General features: G+C 43.2%; 1 protein-coding gene across 2 annotated transcripts in view; it reads left to right on the top strand.

Moving 5' to 3' along the window:
* Nucleotides 1–24,287, top strand: part of LOC147688813 (ATP-binding cassette sub-family B member 5-like) — a 973,135-nt gene that overhangs the window by 945,376 nt on the left and 3,472 nt on the right. The window lies entirely within an intron of this gene.

Genomic DNA, 24,287 nt, shown 5'->3' on the forward strand with positions numbered 1-24,287 from the left:
TCAGGAGGAGCTAAAGACGACTCTATTCTCTCGGCCACATGCGAACTAGCGAAAGAGAAAGAGACTATCTTGGTCACCGTGGCTCCGGGCGAACAAGGACGACTAATAACAAACGCTAATCAGAGTGGCCCGATTCATGGGGAGAAGGAGAAAGAGAAGACCCCCAGTGAGTGTTTATTCTCCGTAACAGAGGAGGCCGATTGGTCAGAGGATGAGGAGCTGCATAGTTCTGATATTGACGGCAGTAATCCAGAGTCAGAGAGCGACGTAGAGGTGGGGCTACCATCAACGGCCGTTAAAGCTACGTTCTCTCAAAGAGATCAAGCAGAATTAACATGGGATCATTCTCCAACAACTTCGCTACAAGGAAACTCAAATCAGGGGATGAGCCATGCACAGAATCAGGAGACCACACAACTTTCAATGATGTCAATGATGACAATGATGGAATCAATTCATCAAGGAATCACAGCGCACCGGGAAGAGACAAGATCAGATAGTCTCAAGGCCCAAGCAGCAATGAGAAAAATGAAAGGAGTGGTCAGAAAGCTCTCAAAAGCCTGTGTGAATGTAGGAGATAGGGTCTCAAACTTGGAAGAGAGGGTAGTCGCCACTGAAGTAGAGGCGGCGGCCGCCACGAGTAGAGTGGAATCTTTCGGAGCACAAGCACAGGATGTCCAGTGGAAGCTGGAAGACTTAGAAAACAGGCTAAGGAGGAACAATCTTAGAGTCCTTGGGATCCCGGAAGGATGTGAAGGGCAGGATGTTAAAGCCTTCATTGTTAAAATCTTTGAGAAAGCTTTTCCAGATGTTGCTGGGTGGAACTGGACCACTGAAATCCAGAGGTCGTATCGGACACCGTTTAAGTTGAGGCAGAATGCTAGAGCAGGAGATAAGCCCAGAGCAATTCTGATTTATATAGGGAACTTTCTGTTGAGACAATCCATTGCAGAGAAGGCGAGGCCGTATGCCAAAAGAACCTTCGAGGGGGGTTCCTTCTTCGTAAGGCCTGATTTTTGTCACACCACCGTCGAACGGCGCTGGAGATTAAGACAATTAATTAAGCCTTTCCAGGACAAAAGAATACAGGTGTATCTTATCAATCCAGCCCAGCTAAAGGTAATTCATCTGGGCAAGACAATATATTTCTCCTCAGAAATTAAAGCTCGGGAGTATCTGGACTCAGTATAGTATCAGACTATGTTCAATATAGTAACCTTTAGCGTGCCCTCCTACTAGTTCTCAAATGATCCGTTTAAAAAGAATGATGAAGTCCAAGGGGGGCAGAATATCGGCTATTGGGGGCAATGTATGACTTCTGAGGTCAGGTTTTTCTGATTTTCTGGTGTTATGACTAGGTGGTTTATGGTTTGATCTTAAGGTGGGGTCTATCAAGTCGTATGTAGTGAGTCCACTGCTATGCTGCATCCATCACACGCACAGACCTAGTCTGCGCGCTCCACTAGGGTGGGGGTTGGGGTTGGGGTCAGGGGGGGACGAGGTTTGGAGTGGGATGGGGGTGGGGGGGGAAAGCAAAAGAAAAGAAAGTTCATGCAATAAATGTGTATATCAATATAACTGAAATGTTGAAAGAAAAATTGTATATTCATGATAAGTTCAGGAGGACACTTGATCGGTTAGAACGGTGGCTACGTTCCCTACAGGGTTATGTCTAGGCTTAGGGTAGTAAGCCTAAATATAGTGTCATATGGATACTTCATTACATATATTGCGTTAAGTTAGCATGAGTGTATTACATGTTTAAACAGCCGTTTTGCCTTCGGCTTCAGTTTTGCACACGACACGTACTTGTTGTTGTAGCTTTCACCCTAGAAGCGGCGAGTTGCTTTATTTGAGAATAATATGTTATTCCTATGCTATCAGCTTTGCCTGGTACACTTGGTACAACTGTCTGCACACTGAGAGCTGCACACTCTAAGATTAACCTAACACAAGGTTGCTAGGAGGTCTGATCCTCGCACCACATTAGACATTAGACATAACACAAATAATGTTGATGCCAACATTTTGGGCTCTACGCGGGTTTAAGATAGAGTTACACGGAATGAACGAACACACTTGGTGCTGCGCATGAAGAGAGCTGGTAGCGGTTGATGTGAACTGCTCCTACTGACATTGAGAGGTATGGGGTCGCCCTGCTAAAGCCCGAATGAGACCTTCTTAGATATAATATAATATGCTAGATAGGGTGCGCGAAATATAGGTGATATAGATTTCTATAGAAATTGCATTATAACATGCTAGCACCTTTTGCTTACTATGGATTAGTGACTATGCTGCTGACTCTGATTTTTATAATCTGCATTTTGGTATTATACAAGATACTGCGTTTGAGAACTTTGCATTGAATAATAAATATTTCAAACTTGCACTTGTGTTCTTTGACTCTCAGTTTTGGTTTGAAATGATTATATAACGAAAGAGTGTTCATGTGTTCCACGACTCCTGAGGTATTCTAAAGATCATGTTCTGGTTTGTCTAAGACATGGATCATTCCATAATGATCCATGAGACACTGTAGCTAGCTAGGTAAGGAGATTTCTGACACTGAGATGAGTTTTTGGATCATCCTAACTCACTGAGGTTCTAGATCTCTATGCACAGTTCTGTGGGAGAACGGAAACCCTGCTACATGGCGCCCAACGGATTGGTTGGCCGTATTTCATGACACTCGAGTAGTATATCATTCATACCTTGACACCTTCATTTCCGGTAAACGGCGGTGTCGGAAAACCTACCTGTTTTTGAAATAGGTCTTTTCAAGCTTGAATTCTTCTAAAAAGGTTTCTTTGAATCACTACCCAGTTGTGCTACAAAGTGTTCTTTGTCTAGTTTTTCTTCTTCCTGTGCTAACATGGCGGTGGAAATAGCGCAGCATAGCCGCGTCGCGATTCGCGACCACTTGCGGGGTTATAATGTACCCGCGGAAGGCTTAGCTGTGGTTCTAGTAGTGAGTGCGGAACATGCGTACCCGTACGAATTGTTTTATTCCTGGGTGACATTTCCGGAAATAGACGCTAATTCGGGTGTCTATCATTCATACACTGCCACGGATGTACCGGCGGCTTATGCTCCGTACAGGGCACTGGAAGTACCTATAGACGCTTGGCAGCACGGAGTTTGGTTTGGTGGCGCCCTACCCCATTCTTTAACGGCTCCGAGGTTAGGTCCCTTATCCATTCCGGGCACAAATTGGCCCGCTTTGGGTGGATTTACTCCTCATCCTAATCGCACCACTTGTAATGTGGGTGACCTGCGGCGTCTTCATGAGGTCGCAGTTGGTGTGATTAGAGCGCTTGTTCATTACATTGGTCGTAATATTCATGGCGCAGCCCCCGCAGGGGCGCAGCTTCGAGCAGACCAGGCTGGCTTGAAAATAAGTCCTGTCTTGGTGAATTCCGTTATGGGCAGAAAGCCAGATGTTAAGGGTGATTTTCCTTACTGGCTTGCCGAGAAATTCGACCAGCTGGAGGCTGTGTTTCCTAATACGACTCCGGGTGAAAAACACCGGATTCTTACGCTTAGTTTACCGAAAGATTTGGCCCCGGAACTTGTTGACTGTGAGACATGGGGTAAGACTTTTGCAGCGGTTTACTCGAGGTGCTTTGGCACACCGTCAGTGTCGAACCTGTCTGCAATCCTCAAACGTGTTCAGGATGATCACGGACCTGAGTCGGCGGTTGAGTTGGGTATGCGCCTGAACGGTTCATTTGAGACAGTTTGCGGTATTATCCTTGCCAATGTAAAAGGGGATGCAGTGAACTTTCAAGTGGCCAATGGTCTGGCGTTAATTCCCGATGCCGAGAAACCCCGTCAGCTGGCAAGAATAATTGTGGCGGCTTATAAAATGGTTGGCCGCAATTCTAAGGGTGCGAAGGTTTTTCTTGAAAAGGAAAAGAAGCAACCCCAGGGGCAGTCTTCGGAAACAGGTGGACAGCCCAGGTCCAAGAAACAAAATTGGCCTAAAAAGCAGAATCAGGGTAAGCAACAACAACAACAGACACAGGTCTCGAGTCCGGCGCCTTCACAACCTGCGCAGTCAGAGCGTGTTTATGAATTGCGCGATCGCGCTACGATTAAAACACCTGATAGATATCAGGCATCTGACCAACGCTCTCCTCGTTCCTTTCAGGACTCATCGGCTCCGTCAACCGGTGGTGGAGGGGGCGGCAGGGGCAGGGGTGGTCAGCAAGGACGTGGCCAGCCCCGCACGCGAAGTGAAGGGGATCAGCGGGACGACTCTACGCCTAAGAGACCGCAGTTTGCCAAGAAGAAGGTCGCTGCCTTAACGGTGCATCGATATGCCCCAGATAGTGAGAACGCGGCTTCGGAATCTGACGTGGGCTCTGACCTTGCTGGACAGCGCGGCGGAGATTACCATAGTGAGAGAGGCCCTCCGTCCACTGTTGAAGGTGACAGCGACTGAGACTGTTATTGTAATTGAAACAGCTGATACGCATGTTGCTCCCCCTGAAAGACTTTTTGAAATTGTCCTGTTAATTGAAGGTGACATGCAGCGAACTGTAAAAGGGGTATTTTGGGAGAATCTTTCGGATACGTATGACATTTTGCTTTCGTAGGCTGACTGGCCCCCACCTTTTGTTCTCGCAGCTCCGCGAGGGGAGGAGGTAATCCTCCCCAGTTTCGCGCACACTGTACCGAGAGTGGAAGCGCTGCATTTTGCAGAAGAGTGGGCTCTGGCGCTTGCGCCGGCTGTGTACCGAAATCAGTGTGGCTGGGATAAATTGTCCCCTAGCCATGAGATTCCTTTACGATCACAGCCTCAGCCACAACCCCAGTATCCCATACGGCGTGAAGCTAAGGCTTCAGTCGCGGCTATCCTTGAACAATTGGAATATCAAGGTGTAATTGAAACATGTGTGTCACCAATGAATAATCCCCTTTTTACTGTTAACAAGCCGGACGGCTCGTATCGTCTAGTTTTGGATTACCGGCATTTGAACTCGCATTGCCGTAACTGTGCAGTACAGAATACTCACGGCTCTGCCCTAGTGAATAGTCTTGAGCGTAAACGGTTCAAAACCACGCTTGACATTTCCAATGGTTTTTATGCACATAGATTAGATGGTCTAAGTTCCCAATGGACCAGTTTTACGTGCGGCGGCGTACAAAAAATGTTTAAACGTCTCCCAATGGGATATAAAAATAGTCCTGGAGTGTTTTCCGCCCGCATAGTCTCTCTTTTGGAGAGTTTCGATCCAGTTGCATGTTCGTATGTGGATGACATTTATCTCACAGACGACGAGCTTTGGGTGCATCTGTGTCGAGTAAACAGCATAATTTGTAACTTTGCAGACATGGGTTACAAGTTTAACTTTGCGAAGTCACACATTGCGGAGTACACAGTGTTGTTTCTAGGTTATGAACTGAACCATGAAGGAAAGGGATTGGCTCCTCACTTCCTGGAGAAGTGCGCGCAGTTGCGCTCTCCGACAACTCTGAAAAAATTACAGTCTTTACTGGGTTTTTTAAATTTCGACTGGGTTTTTTAAATTTCGGGAGGACATACATTCCGGAATATGCCCAGCGTATCAAGCCTTTATATGCCTTGGTACAACCATCTTTTTCCAAATCATGCTGGCTGCCTGAGCATTCAGCCATTCTGCAGTCTTTGCAGGCTGATTTGCTCACTTCTGACTACTTACAAACCCGTGATAACCAGACCAACCTGGTGATAAGAATTATCCCTGGGACGGTGGGTTTCACGTACCTGACTTTTAACGAGGGGGATACTGTGCCTATTGCTTACAAGTCACACTTGTACACTTCGGCTGAACTGCGTTTTTCCACTGTGGAGAAAGTGTTAACGGCTGTGCAGATGGCAATTCTTAAAGAACGTGCCCTGTCGCAGGGAAAGCGCATGTTGGTTGTTACCCCGTGTCCTGCCTTGGAGGCGGTCACGAAAGCCAGTGTACCTAATTCTAAAGCTTTGCACCCTCGGTGGATTCAGTGGGCTACTTCCTTGACATCTCAGGATGTCACGTTTATTTTTGACGCCGCTTTACGGTCGCAGGAGTATTTACAGTATGAATTTGTTCATCCTGCTCCTTTAGCAATGCGGCCGTTGGAGGATTTCCACTGTATCATTTACACGGATGGTTCGGCGCAGGTTGCGCATGGCTCTAAACATGCCTACGTTTCCGCTTGCGCTATTGTGGTCGGTGCAATGGTGAACGATGAGTTCGAGTCCAGTGTCGTGCACACGCAGACGCTTGGGGACTGCAATGCACAATTAGCAGAGCTACGTGCTCTGATGCTTGCATTGGAGTACGCAGATCCTAGTGTGACGACTTTAATCGTAAGTGATTCTTACTACTGTGTCCAGTCTTACAATGAGAACTTGTTCTTTTGGATTCAGAATGATTTTCGTGATTCCAAAGGTAGCACAATAAAACATAAAATGATCTGGGTCCGAGTAGCGGAACTTAAAGAAAAGCTACCGCTCGTGTTTGTGATTCATACTCTCGGCCACCAGCGCGTGGGAGTCCACGCTGTTGGCAACTCGCTTGCTGATGAAGCAGCAAAATCAGCGGTATCTAAATACTTAGTTGCAGCAGTCACGAGGTCCAAAAGCAAAATAGATGATGACATCTTGGCGGCTGTTGCTGCCACAGCGAAGGGAGGTAAATATCCTGCGGGGTTCCCTTCGAAATACACATACCACTTAAGTCCCGATAAGGTTCCTTATGTGAAAATTCCTGAAGTTGGAGAGCGTCTAGTTCCCAACTCGGATCGCAGAGCTTCTCTGATTACAGCGGCTCATGAAGGTGTGGCGTCTGCGCATGCGGGCGTCTCAGCCACTGTATCTCAGCTACAACAGAGATTCTGGTGGCGGGGACTGTACAAACAGACGCGCGATTATGTCCTTATGTGTGACATTTGTCAGCAGATTAAGCCTTCTACTGCTGCGCGTCCGCCTCAGACACAGTTGTACATCTCTAATAAACCACTTGGATGTGTTTATTTAGATCACTGCGGTCCTTTCTCTTCTGATACTGCGTATAAATACATCTTAGTAGCAGTCGACTCATGCACACGCTTTGTGTGGTTATGGCCGCATCGCATCGCTGATTCACGGACTGTCATTAAGGATTTGCGTGTCTTTGTGGGAATCTTTGCTTGTGGTGCTTTCCATTCGGACCAGGGTCCGGCTTTCGCCTCTAAGGCGTATAAGGATGCTATGGTTTCGTTGGGAGTACAGGTGAAGTTTTCAAGCCCCTACAGGCCTGAGGGCAATTCTGTGGTAGAAAGAATGAACCGCGACTTAAAGCAATCTTTGACAGCCCGAGTTATAGGCACTGGTAGAAACTGGCTGACCCACCTCTATGGCGTGCAGCGTGCGCTTAATAATCTCCCTAGAAGGTCTCTGGGTGGGCGGACCCCATACGAAATGCTCTTTGGTATCAAGATGTACGTCCCTGACCTTGATGGTGCAGACTGCGAGGCCCAGGCCGCGGCCTTTGACGTAGATGAACATTGCAATGTTTTACAGGATCTACAAAAGACCAGAGACAGTCTTGCAAAGGAACACTTGCCCTCCACGTCGGATGATGCGTTGCAGATCCCGGTAGTTGGCTGGCTACCCCAAGTTGGAGAACTGGTTCGAGAGAAGATCGAAAACAAAAAGGAGTTTGGTCCCTCATATCGAGCGCCAGTTCGGGTCCTTGGAGTGAAGGGCACAAGAACAGTCATTTTACCACCACTTCCAGGTCGTAAAGAAAACAGATTTATTTCTATTGACAATGTCAAGACACACAGGGTGGCCGATTCTTCATAGCATGACACCGGCTGTATCCTGTCCTTCCATGGTGAGGCACTCTGTGCTGGCTATTACATCTGGTGCAGATCAGGAGGTGTCCCTCGAGATGCCTGCCATATCAAGTCCTTTATTAAATACTATTCCTGTTACTAACATTGATGAGGTGACCTATGCAGATCCTGCTGATTTATCTATGTCCGATTTACATGCTCGTTTGGCTAACCAGTCCAGATTCTCTTTTGACTCTGATTCGGAACTTTCAAAGAAACCATCGACTATTGCAAAATATGCCACGTTGTTTAAAAAACATTTTTTAGTTCCACCTTGGACATACATTTGGCTGATACTATTTTCATTTTATCTTTTTATGTCAATTGGTTTTGTGTTTTATTTTTTCCGCCTGATTGATGGCCATTATGTGAAAGAAAGAACAGGAATTCGGTACCTTAATGGAACATTGGCCCCTCACTCCTCCTCACATTCAGCACACAGACTAAAGAGAGACTTACATTCAGTACAAATTACTGCTTGGCCTGTCCTTGATGGGATTGTGTGGGATGCGGTTAGGTTTCAGATACATGGCCCCACAGAAGTTATTAATGTTCCTAATGTGCTTAGAGTAAACATGGGAGATGTGATTAAGCAAAATATTCGTTCTGATGATTGGGATCTTCAGGCCGTAGAAGCATTGTTCTCTGATTTGAAATATTATGCGGCCTTTGATGATGAGGATTTGTATTTAGATTCTGTCAATTATGGTGATTTGTTTTGTTACCAACATTATGGAAATCATTTCTTGCACAAGACAAGTTCCAGGCGGGTTCCTGTGAATTACACTCAGTGGGAACATTGCCCTGCTCCTTTACAGGGGAGCTCAAGTACTTTTCTGGGAAAATACTCTTACTTTACAGATTTTAATCAATCAAATCCTGAGTCTTTTTATTTCAAGGTGAAACAGAAATCCATGCCAAAAGTTAGACTGACTGACACAAAATTGTTGTATTCAAAGTCCTTTCTAGAAAGGTTATCTGTGGATGGCTATGAGTTATGGAAGGATGCTATTGACCTTAAATCGGTTTGGGGTACCAAAGATTGGCAGGTACAAGGCACTGAGGCTTTGCATCGTGCATGTCTCATCCCGAATCACATGTTGTTTTTAAATTCGACTATTTCCCAAACCACATGTTTTGGATTGGCTACATCTAAAAAATTAAATACCCCTACTATCCCTGATTTGGAAGAATATTCAGGTTGGAGTAATTTCACTACATTGTCCATAAGTGAGATACAAGCACTTTTGCAGAATTCCTCCTTTAATATTTCCAGTTTTGATCCGGATGGGTGGCTTTTATGGCAAAGAAGCTCTGATTCTTGCCAAAGTCGTTTTTTGGGTTTGTCTGAGGGTTTTACACGCATCAGGCCAGATCCCAGGTTTGACTCAGATCACACTGTTACAACTTATTCAGTAGGCAAATTGTGTCAGAACTGGTTACAACATTCCACTTTAGCTGCAGTTAAACTGCATCTGTCCCAGTTGAATGAGAACATAGAGTTAAATGATTTTATAAAAGGCCCGACTAAGGGTAGGTCTAAACGCTTTATTTATGCTATTTACAATGAAATTTGGAAATTTTCAAAAGTCGAAGCAGCTAAACGCCTGAGGGCTATTGATCAAGCCAATTTGGAAAAAGTGCTTGCAGTGGTCGATAATAGTATTAACACGCTTTCTTCCAGAATTTACACATTGGATAATATTGTTTCTTCTGTTGTTGATATTGTACATGATGAAGTGTCCACGTTATACCATGGTCAAAATCAATTACGTTCTGTAATGCAGTTTGCCTGGACTCTACAGACAATTAAGGCTGGTCGAGTTCCCTGGACCTCATTGAACGTTTCATCACTTTTTGCCCCTTTTAATCTTACTGATAAACAGCGCATGCTTTCAATGCGTGATGCATCGTTTTCTATGTTACATATTGAGAAGCTAGAATCCTTACCTTTCTCTGTTGCTGAAACCACCACTGCCACGTGGCTTATTCATGGTTTAATTACATTACCATTTCCTTTATACAAATTTACTAACTGTATGCGGTATATTGCTATAGGACGATATGAGCCACTAGGCAATGCATTCCTACATGAGGCGTGGTCATTACCATACACATACAGATGCCTGAAAGATGGAAAAGAAGTGAATCTTAATGGTGAGGAATGCACACAGTCACCTGACCATTCATTAATATGCAGACACATTCAGTTACACGGTTCTTGTAATCAGGACCGCCCAAATTTAGCATGTGTTTTAAAAGGCACGCCAGTTCCAGCAGTAGTTCCCACATTTACTTTATTAGCTAATGGTAGTTATTTGCTTTTAAACAACGAATTATGTTGTGGTTTATTAATTGGTGTGGCTTATATAGTTACTGTATCAGAGCGTGTAGTGTGCTGCAAGAACGTCCTATACCCACCCACGCATGGCTCTTCAGATGTCTCCATCTGGCCACGGATCCCAACCTTGGAAGCGAAATTCAATGGTTTAAGCAGAATAAGGGCTCTTTTGTCTCAAAAACAAGTGACCCTGAGTTCGGCCCGGGAAACTTATGTCCTTCACATAGCTAACACCCGCACAGAGGTGCAGGCGCTTTTAAACACTGATTTGCCATTTCATTTCTGCGAGCTGGTACACCAGATTTTTAATGCTTCTTCAACGACTGGGCTGGCACATTTTTTTAAATTAGTAAGCAGTGGCCTCGTGACTACGTTTGAAAAAGTTTTTGGTCTCATTCCCACGTTTTTCCACACTATTTTTTCGAGTTTGTTTGGTGGACTACCTGTGTTGCTGGCTGTAGCCGCAGGCTTTCTGTTGGTGTTTTTCTTCATAAAACATGGATGCCCATCCTGCGCAAGACGCCGTTCAGCGCCTCCTGACACTGTGCCGTAATCGGATGCTCAATTACTATGGAACATTGCCGCTTGCAGCATTAAGCACGGCCTATAGATTGTCATTTCGGTTCACCGACTTCACGTGTGTCCAACCTGTGTTTCACTGCCTGAGCTGCGAGTTCGATTGGGCCATTGATTTATGCCTATGCTTGAGGACTGCTCCTGACGTCGATTTTGATCAGCTAATGCGTCCCGTTGTGGCTCACGAGCTGATCTGTTCTGGCGAGAGAGTTATGGCCTTGGCAGCGATAAATGGAGTTCTGGGCCAATGGGAGATCTCTGCAGCGGCGAATGCCTTTCTGACACACAGCGATCTGGTGAACCCACCGAGTTGTCCTCTGACGTTGCAGGAGGATCCGATGCTGGAGGAGCACGTATGTTCTTTCCCATTGCTAAATTGGATGGCTGAACTATTTTCGGATGATGGCAGTGATTTCATACTGGAGGCTGTTGCAACTTTCTTTGCATATACTTTCCAATCGTGAGATGCCTGGGAGGAATGCTTTGTGGTGAAATATGACTTTCCCCTCGCTGAATTGGAGAGATGAAATATGTTCAGCTGATGGAGAGTTCACTCACGTGATGTCGCTGGAGATAACGTCTAGGTGGCACATGACTTTGGATATCGGATAAGTGCCTTGGTTTTTCTCTTACAAACATTTGAAAGGATGAGACCTGGTCCTACATTTCGTAATTTTGAGACCTGGCGGATGACTTTTGATTCAAGGGTTTTTGTGGTTTTTTTTTTTTTTTAGAATTGAGGCCACTGTAGGCATTTATACATATTCATTCATACATATTCATTCATACATATTTTTAGCTTATTTTAGCTCAAGATTATTGAATTTTGCTTTCAAATTTTGTATCTGATTTAGTATTGCCTTTTCCCTTATGATTGGCGGTGCTCGGACCAATGGGGGGGTGTCATATGGATACTTCATTACATATATTGCGTTAAGTTAGCATGAGTGTATTACATGTTTAAACAGCCGTTTTGCCTTCGGCTTCAGTTTTGCACACGACACGTACTTGTTGTTGTAGCTTTCACCCTAGAAGCGGCGAGTTGCTTTATTTGAGAATAATATGTTATTCCTATGCTATCAGCTTTGCCTGGTACACTTGGTACAACTGTCTGCACACTGAGAGCTGCACACTCTAAGATTAACCTAACACAAGGTTGCTAGGAGGTCTGATCCTCGCACCACATTAGACATTAGACATAACACAAATAATGTTGATGCCAACATTTTGGGCTCTACGCGGGTTTAAGATAGAGTTACACGGAATGAACGAACACACTTGGTGCTGCGCATGAAGAGAGCTGGTAGCGGTTGATGTGAACTGCTCCTACTGACATTGAGAGGTATGGGGTCGCCCTGCTAAAGCCCGAATGAGACCTTCTTAGATATAATATAATATGCTAGATAGGGTGCGCGAAATATAGGTGATATAGATTTCTATAGAAATTGCATTATAACATGCTAGCACCTTTTGCTTACTATGGATTAGTGACTATGCTGCTGACTCTGATTTTTATAATCTGCATTTTGGTATTATACAAGATACTGCGTTTGAGAACTTTGCATTGAATAATAAATATTTCAAACTTGCACTTGTGTTCTTTGACTCTCAGTTTTGGTTTGAAATGATTATATAACGAAAGAGTGTTCATGTGTTCCACGACTCCTGAGGTATTCTAAAGATCATGTTCTGGTTTGTCTAAGACATGGATCATTCCATAATGATCCATGAGACACTGTAGCTAGCTAGGTAAGGAGATTTCTGACACTGAGATGAGTTTTTGGATCATCCTAACTCACTGAAGTTCTAGATCTCTATGCACAGTTCTGTGGGAGAACGGAAACCCTGCTACAATAGGTGGTCTGAACAATTGGAAAAAGAGGGGCAGGTTTGAGGAGTATATCAAAATAATAGGGGCTGACATCTTATGCCTACAAGAGACTCACCTACCTTGGAAAAAGAAACACTGGCTAAATTTAAGGGGGTATGAAATTCTGTCCTGTTCCTCGCAGACATCAATGATAAAGGGGGTAGCAATCTTTGGCAGGGTAGGTTTGGGGGGGGCAAAAAATGTAAGGCCGATGTATTGGGAAGATGGGCAATATGCGAAATGAACCTAGGTATCACTCTATGTTCAATATACGGTTCTAACCTGGATGACCCGGGGGTGATGGATCACATAGAGAGGGAACTAACTAACTGGCCAGCACCTATAGTAATCTGCGGTGATTTTAATATCTCAGCAAATTTTGTAGGCGGTACCCCATACACAGGTCGCAAGCCCCGGGTATTCAGAGCAGTGTCCCCTATAATCCAATCTCATGGGTTGAGGGATGTGTGGGGAAGCTTAAAGAAAGATGACCCCGGGTTCACATATTTCTCACATCCATTCAATAAGCACACAAAATTGGACTATTTTATGATATTGGCTACTTATCTTCCTAATGTGGAAATAGCAATGCTCCCTAGGTTAATATCAGATCATAACCCCCTTGTCTTAACAATGGCCATCAACAAACAAACGAAAAAAGCCAGACCCTGGACTTTTGATAGAAAGCTGCTAGTGGATAGCAACTATATAGCGCACGTAAAGGACTGGTCCCAGTCATTCTTTGATGCGAATAGATACAGTGCCTCCCATGTCGCTGTCTGGGATAGTTTTAAAGCAGGTCTGAGGGGGGAGACAATCAGTTACACGGGCCGAATGTGGAAAGGAGCTAAGGAAGAGAGAGAACGCCTGTTGGGAAAACTGGCAGAGGCAGAGGAACAACATAGGACGGATGTATGTCATGGGAATCAGGGCATTTCGAGTTTAGAACGGCTGAATAGTATGAAGGCTGAAATTCAGAGGCAATTGGCTAAAAAAGCTGCAGCAGAATATCAAACCCAGAGAGCCAGGATGTACGAAACAGGGGAAAAGGCAGGTAGGGCTTTGGCTTTACGGATAAGGCAGGCTACATCTAAAAACATCATTACTGAAATCAAAGAAGGGGACCGAACCTTCAACAAACCAGTTGAAATCCTCGATGTTTTCAGGAGATTTTATCAAGACTTATATAAGGAAGAGTCGGGTATTGACGACCCGGGTATAAATTGGCCGGAAATGGGTATTAAACTCACCTCCAGTGAGAGGGAAACCTTGGAACAGGGTATTACTATGGACGAACTATCCGAGGCACTACAAGATTTAGCAGCTGGCAAGGCAGCAGGGCCCGATGCCATACCCTTGGAGGTTTATAAATGCTGAAGGAAGAAACGTCACCTCTTCTTTTGGATTTATTCAACGGGGTTATGAATACCGGAGTTATACCGGAATCTTGGACCAAAACCAATATTGTGGTATTCCACAAAAAAGGTAAACCTAAGGAAAGCCCCGGCTCTTACAGGCCAATATCGTTAATAAATAGCGACAATAAATTATATGCAAAAATCATGGCGACACGGCTGGGGAGGATTATTGGGACTCTGGTTTCTCCCTGGCAGCATGGCTTTGTCCTGGGCAGGGGTACGACTGACCACATAAGAAGAGCCATCACATTGTTTGACATCCATGCTGCCGGGGAGGGGGGGATCGCAATGATCCTCCATGACGCGGAAAAAGCTTTCGACCGCGTTAGGTGGAGCTTTTTGTGGAGAGTGATGGAAGATAGAGGATTTGGTCCCAGATTCCTGCAGGCAATCCAGGCTATGTACTTTAATCCTACCGCGAGTATTCAGCTTATGGGTGAGAGTTCTGGGCAGATTCATATAACGAGGGGCACGAGACAAGGGTGTCCGTGCTCACCCAATCTTTTTGCGCTATATATAGACCCCCTAATAACTCTCATAAAGAATAGCATCAGTATCATGCCAGTTGTTATCAATGGATTCCACACCAAAGTCCTTGCATATGCGGACGATTTAGCTATAACCACCACGGACCCCGACAGTGCCATGAGGGGAATAGTTAGTATCACCTCTGACTTTGGGAGGCTATCTGGATACCGTTTAAATGTGGCGAAGACGCAGGTATTATGTTCTAGAAATATAGTCAAACGGGATGACAGATATGTGGACTCAGTAGTGTACTTAGGTATAACAATTAATGCTCAGCCAAGGGATATTATTAAAGATAACTTTGTGCCGCTATTGGAAAAGATGAAACAGGATCTAAAAAGAATAGATACACTCCGCTTGTCAATCATAGGTAGGGTGAATGTTATTAAAATGACAATGTTCCCGAAGATCTTATACAAATGTAGGTCTATTCCCTTTAAAATAGACGATACACTGATAAAGGAAATGGAGGCTATTTTTATGAACTTTGTCTGGCAATACGGCAAGGTGAGGAGATCAAGCAAATTCATGTCTCTTCCCCAGGAAAAGGGTGGACTGGGAATACCAAACCTTAGGTTTTATAACTGGTCTTGTCTTCTCACAGAAATGGCTATACTCTTTTTTCCAGAGGACCCTATGTATAGTCAGGGAGATATCCCTTCTATTTTTCAGCTGGCCCTTGGGAGTGAAGTATATGGGGTACTGTTGAGGAAATATGACAAACGATATTTTAAGGCATCAGGGTATAAAATATTGGAAGACATCTGGGGGCTATGGTCTTCTGTACAGAAAAATCAGAGCATTCCAAGGTACAATCAACATACTTTACTTTGGAATTCAGGATTATTCCCGCATCTAAGTAGTGATGGCCCTTGGAGACACTGGGAAAGACAGGGAATTACTACACTAGGTCAAGTAATGATAAAGGATACATGTAGGCCCCTTGAACTTTTGAGGTCACGGTATTCACTACAAGGGTGTCAAGAATTCAAGTATATGCAGTTGGTTAACACAATAAAATCAAAAAGACCCTGTATAAATATATCCAAAGGATGTGCATTATTAGATTACATGAAGGGGGGTGGCTGTAGAATCAGGGAAATATATAGGCTATTCTTGGAAATGCTCCCTGATGACATGGTCAAGACAGAGGCAGCTTGGGCTTCAAAACTGGAGGATCCAGATATTGATTGGATAGAGCCATTCTAATGGATAAAAGGTTTCTGCGATCCTCAAATCTAAGAGCACAGCACTTTAAGACCCTTTTTAATCTATACTACACACCGGCGAAACTATTTGATTGGGGTAAGAGGGCGGACAACAACTGCCCTAGGTGTGGGAACGGGCCAGCTTACGTCGTGCACATGTTTTGTAGCTGTGAAAAACTAGGCCCCATCAAAAAGGAAATCAAAGCGTTTTTAGAGGGGCTGCTAGCTGTCAGAATAGACCTATCCCCGACACTTTTAATAATTGGTTGCGATGCTAAACTGGGTCAAAGTACAGAGATTGAGGCGCTTATTTTTATATCAGTAGCTGTTTTTAGAATACTAATCGCTGCTGTTTGGAAGGATGTCGAGGCCCCAACCTTCCAAATGTGGATTTGCAGGATGCTAGGGATCCACAACATTGAGTCAGAACTGTATGCTTTAAAGGGAGTTAAATCTAGGGAAATGGGGCTACGGGTCTTGGCACCAGTGGCTACATGGAGGTTGTCAAGGTGCGGGGTCTCATAATGTCCTTCAATTTCCTGACTCTGGTATGACCATCACTCTTTTAATCTTCGTTCTATTGTATATAATGCTTTTTGCTACATCAATTGTTCCTGACTTTATATCATGCATATATATTTCTATATTTATATATATTGTCGTGTCTAGTGTATATTATATTGCTATGAACTTTCAAAAAAAAAGGAAGACAATGAAAAAAATACATTGGCTCTTGAATCAAACGTCAATTAAAATTGCTCAAGCAAATATCTCTGCCTCAAAACTTGAAACCACTAAGAATACCTGCAAAATGTATCAAATTACTAAATTGTTCATACAAACAAAAGTCTGCAACACCGAGCCCGCAATTAGAACTCTGTAACAATCTCTTCAAGGAATACAATTGAAAAAATACAAGCTGAATTTAAACTAGGAATCATGATGATATTAAATGTAACCAACTCTTATAGCTTTGTGAAATAAATACTAAATTTTCCAATTTCAAGCATATTACCCCTCAGCAATCCAAGAAAGTCTTTTTGGGCTGTAAATCCGAGTGTCCTGATGATCCACTTGCTACAAGGATGTTGGCCAAAGCAATGAAAGTAATTACCTTGTTGTCAACATTTAACACCTCACTGTCTTTTTCCATTAAGATTAAAGCAAGCAAGGATAACACGTTTTCTAACAAATCCATCTGCTGACCCTGCTATCTTATTGAATTTCAGACCCATCTCTCCGCTCCCGGCACTCTCCAAGATGATAGAGAAATTTGGTAATATCCAACTATTGTTTAGCCTTTACATTTGTCTCATTCAGCTTTCAGGCCTCAATACAGCACCAATGCTGCTCTACTGAAGGTTTCTAACCACTTTAAAATTGCCTTAGACAGAGCTAAGAATACAGCCCTTATTCGTTAAGAAACATCAGCAGCGTTCGAATCTGTATCTTGTACTATACTTTTGGAACATCTGTCCAAGATGGGTATTTGTGTCAGGGGATTGGTGTCACTACAACGCATGCTTTTACATCGCATGCCTTTACAACGCGGTTTTTACCACGCAGTCCATTACAACACATAATGCTTTTAGGCGCTGGATAGTGAATTATTTAATTTACTATTCCAACTCCAGTCCCCGTGGATAGCAGGGAAGGTGTTGGATAGTAAATTAAATATATTCCCTATCCTAGAGCGCCACCCAGCGCAATGCGTTGTAATGGTATGCGTTGTAATGGTTGCGATGTAATGGTAGTGCGTTGTAAAAAATGCGTTGTAAGTGATGTTCCCCGTGTCAGGACATTAAGATGGCTCCAGTCTTTCCCTTGTGATAGACATCCAACGATAACAATTTCCAACCTTTCTTCAGGAAGCTAAAAGCTCAAATATGGGGTCCCTCGAGGATCCTCTCTGAACACCGCTCCATTTAATGTTTACATGGCTCACTTAGCAACATTAAGAGTATTTTGGGATTAAAATAGTATCCTATGCTGATGACACGCTGTTAATATTTTTCAATAAACAAAATTGCTGACATCCCAAAAGCTGACTGCAAAATGTGATCTAAATTAATTAAATAAGTGCAAAAGAGTTACTTAAAATGTAGCTCAGACAAGACTGAGATTCCTATTTTTGGATCCATCAAGAAATCCTCAGTAATTGTTGGCCAGACGGATTTATAAATCCCCATCCTCCTGCACTGGTAGCAAGAAACCTTGGAGTAAAAAAAAGATTATAAGATTAATCCCCCAGCCCCCCTCAATTTCTTAATGTATGGGTATTTGTTTTATGCTACTTCGTACACTAAAGACAATTTTGGATATACTCCCCCTTGAGGCCTGGAAAATAATTGTGAATGCATTAATTGCTTCTAGAATCGACTGTCCTAATAGTTTTTATTTACGTCTTCTCAAAGCTTTGATCAATCAGCTAAAGGTGGTTAAAAATGCAGCAGCCCTACTTGTTTTGAAGATACCTCACTACTCATCAATAACTTAGCATTTCAAACATCTTTGTTAGCGACAGTGCATTAACGCATTCAGTTTAATAATCTTGTCCTGGCGCACAGACCTGATAAAGACATCAGTCCCAAATATCTTAGGGAACAATGTCAACAGTACAATCTAATTGGAGTCTTTAGATCTACTGAGGCTTTTGGTAGATCTTTGTTCACCCTAAGCAGCAAAAGCTTGTAATAAGTCTCCTTTTGCGCTTTGAGCTACTATTTATGAGAAACATTTCAGGTAGAAATTGAAGACTTAATTAAAAGCAGGCAGATTTTAGGTTTAATCACTGAGGAGACCACTCTGTGCCCGCCATTATTAAGTCTCTCTGCCATCCCTACGGAGTAAGGGCCGTCATCATCAATAGACCAATCACTCTTCCCACCAGATTAAGATGGCCAGAATTAGATGTCAGTTTTCACTGCCCGTCACTGCCAGAAAAACCCTGGCAGTGAGGGGCAGTGAAGACTGCTAAATGCTCTCCTCATCATGGGAGATGACTCCCATGGGGAGGACAGCATTTTATTTTTTAGTTTCAAAAAGAAAATCCGTTTTGGGATTTAAAAAATAAATAAAAATGAAAACAGTTTGGTGCATAGCTCCATCACATTGACGTGCACCAAACTTTAAAAAGCACTGACAACATCCACTGTAACTGTGGTTCCTGCCATTGCTTAAAAAGATTTCCGCCTACTTGGCGGTCATTTTTTGATTTGGTAGATGGCACCTCCGTCAGGGCAACAGATTAATCTGCTCCATCACCCTCACAGAGAAATGGGTCGGCCACCTACAAATAAACCAGGCCCTGTTCAAATGACATATATTCCTCGATTATGGGTTAGCAACAGGTTGTCATTTGGGGCAGCTGTTTGCACTTTATAAGACAATTTCATTCATTCATTTGTGTACCCTGCTGTTTAAAAATGGATAAAACAAGATTCCCAACCTAAAGACTGGGAATAATTCGAGCATGTGAATCTGTCAAAGATGTAGAACTGTACATACAGGTAAGTACCTATTTTGTGCCACCTTCATCCTGACTGATATTACTTTGGTGGCAACTTAGGTATTTGATTTAATATTCTATTGACATCCTCAGTTTACAACTTGTTGCTTAGTGGTGAAATACTTCTTCACCAGCTGTGCTTTAAAATATTATTTATATTTAACTAATTAGATGGTTTACTGTGCACTGGTATTTTGTCCATTTGTAAACTTTAATCTTTGTGACTACCAGATGAGTACATTTAATAACTTCTGCCACATAGTAAGTTTCTTTGCCATATGACCTTAGTCTATGCTAAGCTAAAGTAATGCATGTTGGCTAAATTCTGTTTGTTTGATATGTTTGGTAAATGCTCCTCATCTTTCACACAGATTTTTGTTTAGAATTAAGTTTTTAATTTCTTAGCGCCAATGGAGCAAATTTCCTAATTTCACATTTATTGTATTCTAGAAGATCTTATCATAGAGTAACTATTGTGCAACAAAGCTCCATTGTAGCACACCCCTATACATCTTAATACATATGCAGCCTGATTCATCATGCAGAATTGCGCTCGCAAAGGGCCAGATTCTGAGAATCTGGCCCTTTGCAAGTGCGATTTTTGCATTTGGGATTCATCATCCCAAATGCAAAAATCGGTAATAGCGATTTCGCTATTTAGCGAGGAATTACATTTAAGGAATCTCTATTTGAGATTCCTTAAATGCAATTCAGCATCCATTTTTAAATAGCGAATTCGCAATTTCGGCCCGCTATTTACCGCGAGGTCAAACCTCGTGGTAAATAACGAAAACTTAGAAAAATGCTTTTAAAAGCATTTTTCTAAGTTGCATGTTGCACACTCACATGTCCTTTGGACATGTGTGTGCGCAACACCTGTTTAAATTTGCATTTAAGGGGTGCTACAGGGTGTCCTTTGGACACCCCTGGCACCCTTTAAATCGCTATCTTATTTGCGATTAGCAAATTGCTAATCGCAAATAAGGAATACTCCCCATTCATTCCTATGGGACTTTTTGCCCATAGGAATGAATGGGGAGTTATTCCTTATTTGCGATTAGCAAATTGCTAATCGCAAATAAGGAATATGTAGGAATCGCATTTTTTTTTGCGATTCCTACATGAATCCCGTTTTGCTATCCTGTAATAGCGATTCCTTATGAATCGCTATTATAGACTCGCAAAACGGGTCGTTGATGAATCAGGCTGATGGTCTTTTGGGGCACTGAAGCATTACAGCAGAATTCGCAGAGTACGGGGATGATTTATTAACCTTTTACCCTAGGTTTACATCACTAAAGTGCTAAACCCAGTTATAAATTGTTTATTTTGTAGTTACTTTTTGATGCCTGAAAATAATGTTGCTTTGCCTTACTTTGCTTCAACGGGGTATTCAATTGGTAGTGTATGGATATTTCTATGCACCCACCCTTGCTTCTTGATGCAAAGCCCTACCTACTAACAATGTTAGATGGAGTTTTGCAACAAAAAATAAAACCTTTTTGAAGCAGGTGTTAAAAGGAGAAATGTTTGACTTTGCATGTGTGCTGTACTGTACAGCACACATCCAAAGTGAGAAAGGTTTTGGGAGAAAGGTATGTGTGTGGCACTAGACAGCCTGATTGTACACAAGCACTAGGGCAGCACTATATATTAGGTAATATAGCGCTGTCCTGCTTGCTCCCTCCCAAGCACCACAGTGCAGCAAAATTGGTTGCTGCAGTGCTTTGCCATGAGTTTTTAGTAAATATGCCCCAACGCAACTGTAACAGCCCTGTGCTACATGACTTCTCTTAGAGACCTGATTCCGGATATGGGTTGTGCTGCCTTCTTACAACCACTGGCTTGAATTTTTGCCTTTACCGAATGATAATTAAAAAATCTGAGACAGCCAAATGCTTTCTTGGCCAGACCCTTCCCTGACCCGATTAGATAAGGCCAGCAAACCCTTTCTGTCCCGGGCCAGTGGCCCAGCTGCTCTCCTTAAACGACTCCCCAATCAGCTCCATGTCCTGGGACTCCCCCCCCCGTAATACTGTAGACATTTTAGGCAGCATTTGCATCTGCTCCAGGACAGCATCACTCACTCCACCTTAACAGAATCCCATCTATTTCGTGACAACCCAAGCCATGTTGTTCAAGTTAATTGTGAATTCAGATTTTGTTGCTTGTGACCAAGAACAAAAAGAGCTTCAAGCATTCTGTGCTTCTCTCCAAAAGGTGCAACGATATATGAAGAAGACTTACCCTATCTTCTTCCTGGACTATACTACTGAAGCATCTCTGATGCTTCAGCAGCACTTCACCGTAAAATATTAAGGTTCTATTTATCATGACAAATAAAAGACTTAGGGCCAGATGTAGGTAATTAGAATTTTACTGATTCGGTATTTCAGAATCGGTAAATGGGACGTAGATAAATATTCGGTACATTTTACCGAATCGGTAATATTCGGTATTGCCGATTCGGTAAATACCGAGACTGTATTTACCGATTCAGTATTTACCAAATCGGTAATTCCCATTCAGTCCTATACGATTCGATATTTGCCGCATCGGTAATAGGGGGGCCATTTACAAGGGTGGCAAGGTGTCACATTGATACCGGTCGGTAAAGGCCGAAATTCTGTAATTTCGGCCGTTACCGACCGGTATTGGGCTACCTACATCTGGCCCTTAGTGTAATTGTTATTACCACTAAGTAGTGTCACATTGTCATCTCGTTTCACTTTGGTCTTGTTTACTTTATGCAAATCAGAATGAACTAAAATACTTTTGGCCACGCTGGGTCTACTCTTCTACTAGTATCACGTTTTGCCCTCTAACTTTCTTTCTTGGAATTCTCACTTCTAAAGAGAAATTGCTCCCCAGCATAATATCTGGATCCCCACCTAGTCCTTGGCATTCTTCTGTTATTTTGCAGTCCTCTCAAACAATAGTGCCTGTTCTCACTGATCTCTGTAATTTGGCTTTTAAGCCAGTCCTCCTTCCACCTTTATGGAAATCCACTTTGGTTGTCCATCTTCTTAAGTAACAATCAGAAGATTCTGATATTTTCAGTAATTACCAACCCATTTCTCTTGTTCCCCTTCCTTCTAAAATAATTGCAAAATAAAGTATCAGTTTTCAAATCGTTTTCTATCTAGAGTCCCATCTTTGTATGAATTTGTAGAGCGCACTTTCACCCTGGGGTTTCTTGGCGCTGTGTACCGATGTGGAACCCGTCCTGGCTTTCCCTGTGAGATGGTCCCTATTGGGCATCCCCAAGGTGAAGCCAGGCATCCCACCCAGTCTTGTTTCTGACATTTGCAAAGTACCAAATCTGCTCTTCTTGCTTTTGCCCATGACCTTGGTATGGCTTCCAACCAGAGGGTATTACCCACATATCATTTTGAATCTGTTGGCTGCTTTTAATACAGTCCTACACCCTTTCATAATTACTAGGTTTTGTGAATGTGACATATGGGATGAAGCATTGACTTGGAAGTCCACCTCCTTCCTTTCAGCTCCGAGTTCAAGTTTCTTACCTGTGGAGTTCTAGAGGGCTCTTCACTGAGACCCACCTTATTTAATATCTATGTTTCCTCATTGCCAAGGTCATTAAACTCTTTGGCTCAATCTTGTGTCGTACAAAGACGACACCTAGAAACTGCTTAGACTAAATGGCAAACTCCAGCAGAACTACCTGCGGGCCTGCTTTACAGGGATTGCTTCTTGGATGAAGCCTAGTTGATCTTGGATCAAACTGAGGTCTTGATTGTAGAAAGCCCTCTCTCTCTCTCTCTCTCTCTCTGTTAGCCCACCTAATCTTCTCTTCACACCCACCCTTCTTACTCAGTTCACAATCTTGGTGTCATTTCCATGCCAGTCTGTCTTTAGGTTCTCAGATCTACAAAAACTTAATTAACTGCTATTTTTACATTCATCTTCTCAGGAATATCATTTTCTACTTTCCCCATTCTTAATGGAAAATTGGTCCAATCTGTCATTTTGCCTCAATTCAACTATTGCCACTCTCTGTATATGAGATTACCTAAATATTTTCTAATTGTCTAGCTGTCCTGAAAATAAATTACTGTCAGACTCACATATAGTCTTCCTCGATACACAGCTATCTCCCATCTTCTTTCCAGACTTTACTGGTTTACAATTTTTCAGTGCTCCATCTTTAAAGCATTTTACTTTTGTCACTGGGCTATCCATTCCACCAGCCCTCTATATCTTGAAAACAAATACCTATTTTACATACCTTCTCATAGCATCTCATAATCTTCTGTTTGTTCACAAGATGCGGGCACTCCAGATTAGATGGCATTTTAGGACCTTAGTCAGGGTTAGGCAGACAGGTTACTCCATCACAAATGTAACAGATATCCTGTCCGCCTTATTAAAAGGGCTTTATACCTGTGGCACTTGTAACCAGGCGGACAGGATATTGTCGAGTTTGCTGTGAAGTAACCCAACTGCCAACCACTAAAGTAGGCCCACAGTTTCCCTGTACCTTCTTTATCTCTTTCCCTTTATTCCATTTCATTATGTTCTCTCTCCTTCTCTGCTTCGTCTCAGTAGCACAAGATGTAAATGTAAATGTAGTATACTTGTAAAGCGCACAGCTCCACCAGCAACGGGGCGTCCTGGCGCTGTGGAACCCTTCCTGGTCTCCTTGTGAGATGCCCCTCCTGGTGAAGCCAGGCATTCTAGTGTTGTTGGGGCCGTTGTGGAGATTATCAAGCTATTGCCCAGAGTTGCACCGTGGGACCCTTGATTAGAGTAAGCGCTGAGGCGAGAATTATCGAGTCCGCGGACATTGAGCCCAAGACCCTGCGGCGTCAGGACTTGAACCCTGGTCCCGGGCCTGATCTCTGTTTCAGAGTCTGCCGCTCTAACCAGTGAGCCACGCTTCTCCACTAGAATACAAGAATACCACTGGGGGCATTTGTACTATTTAAAAAAAACATTATCATCACCTTCCCTTCTTAACTCTTTA

The sequence above is a fragment of the Lissotriton vulgaris genome, chromosome 10, assembly GCF_964263255.1.
Source record: "Lissotriton vulgaris chromosome 10, aLisVul1.2, whole genome shotgun sequence".
Classification (NCBI taxonomy): domain Eukaryota; kingdom Metazoa; phylum Chordata; class Amphibia; order Caudata; family Salamandridae; genus Lissotriton; species Lissotriton vulgaris.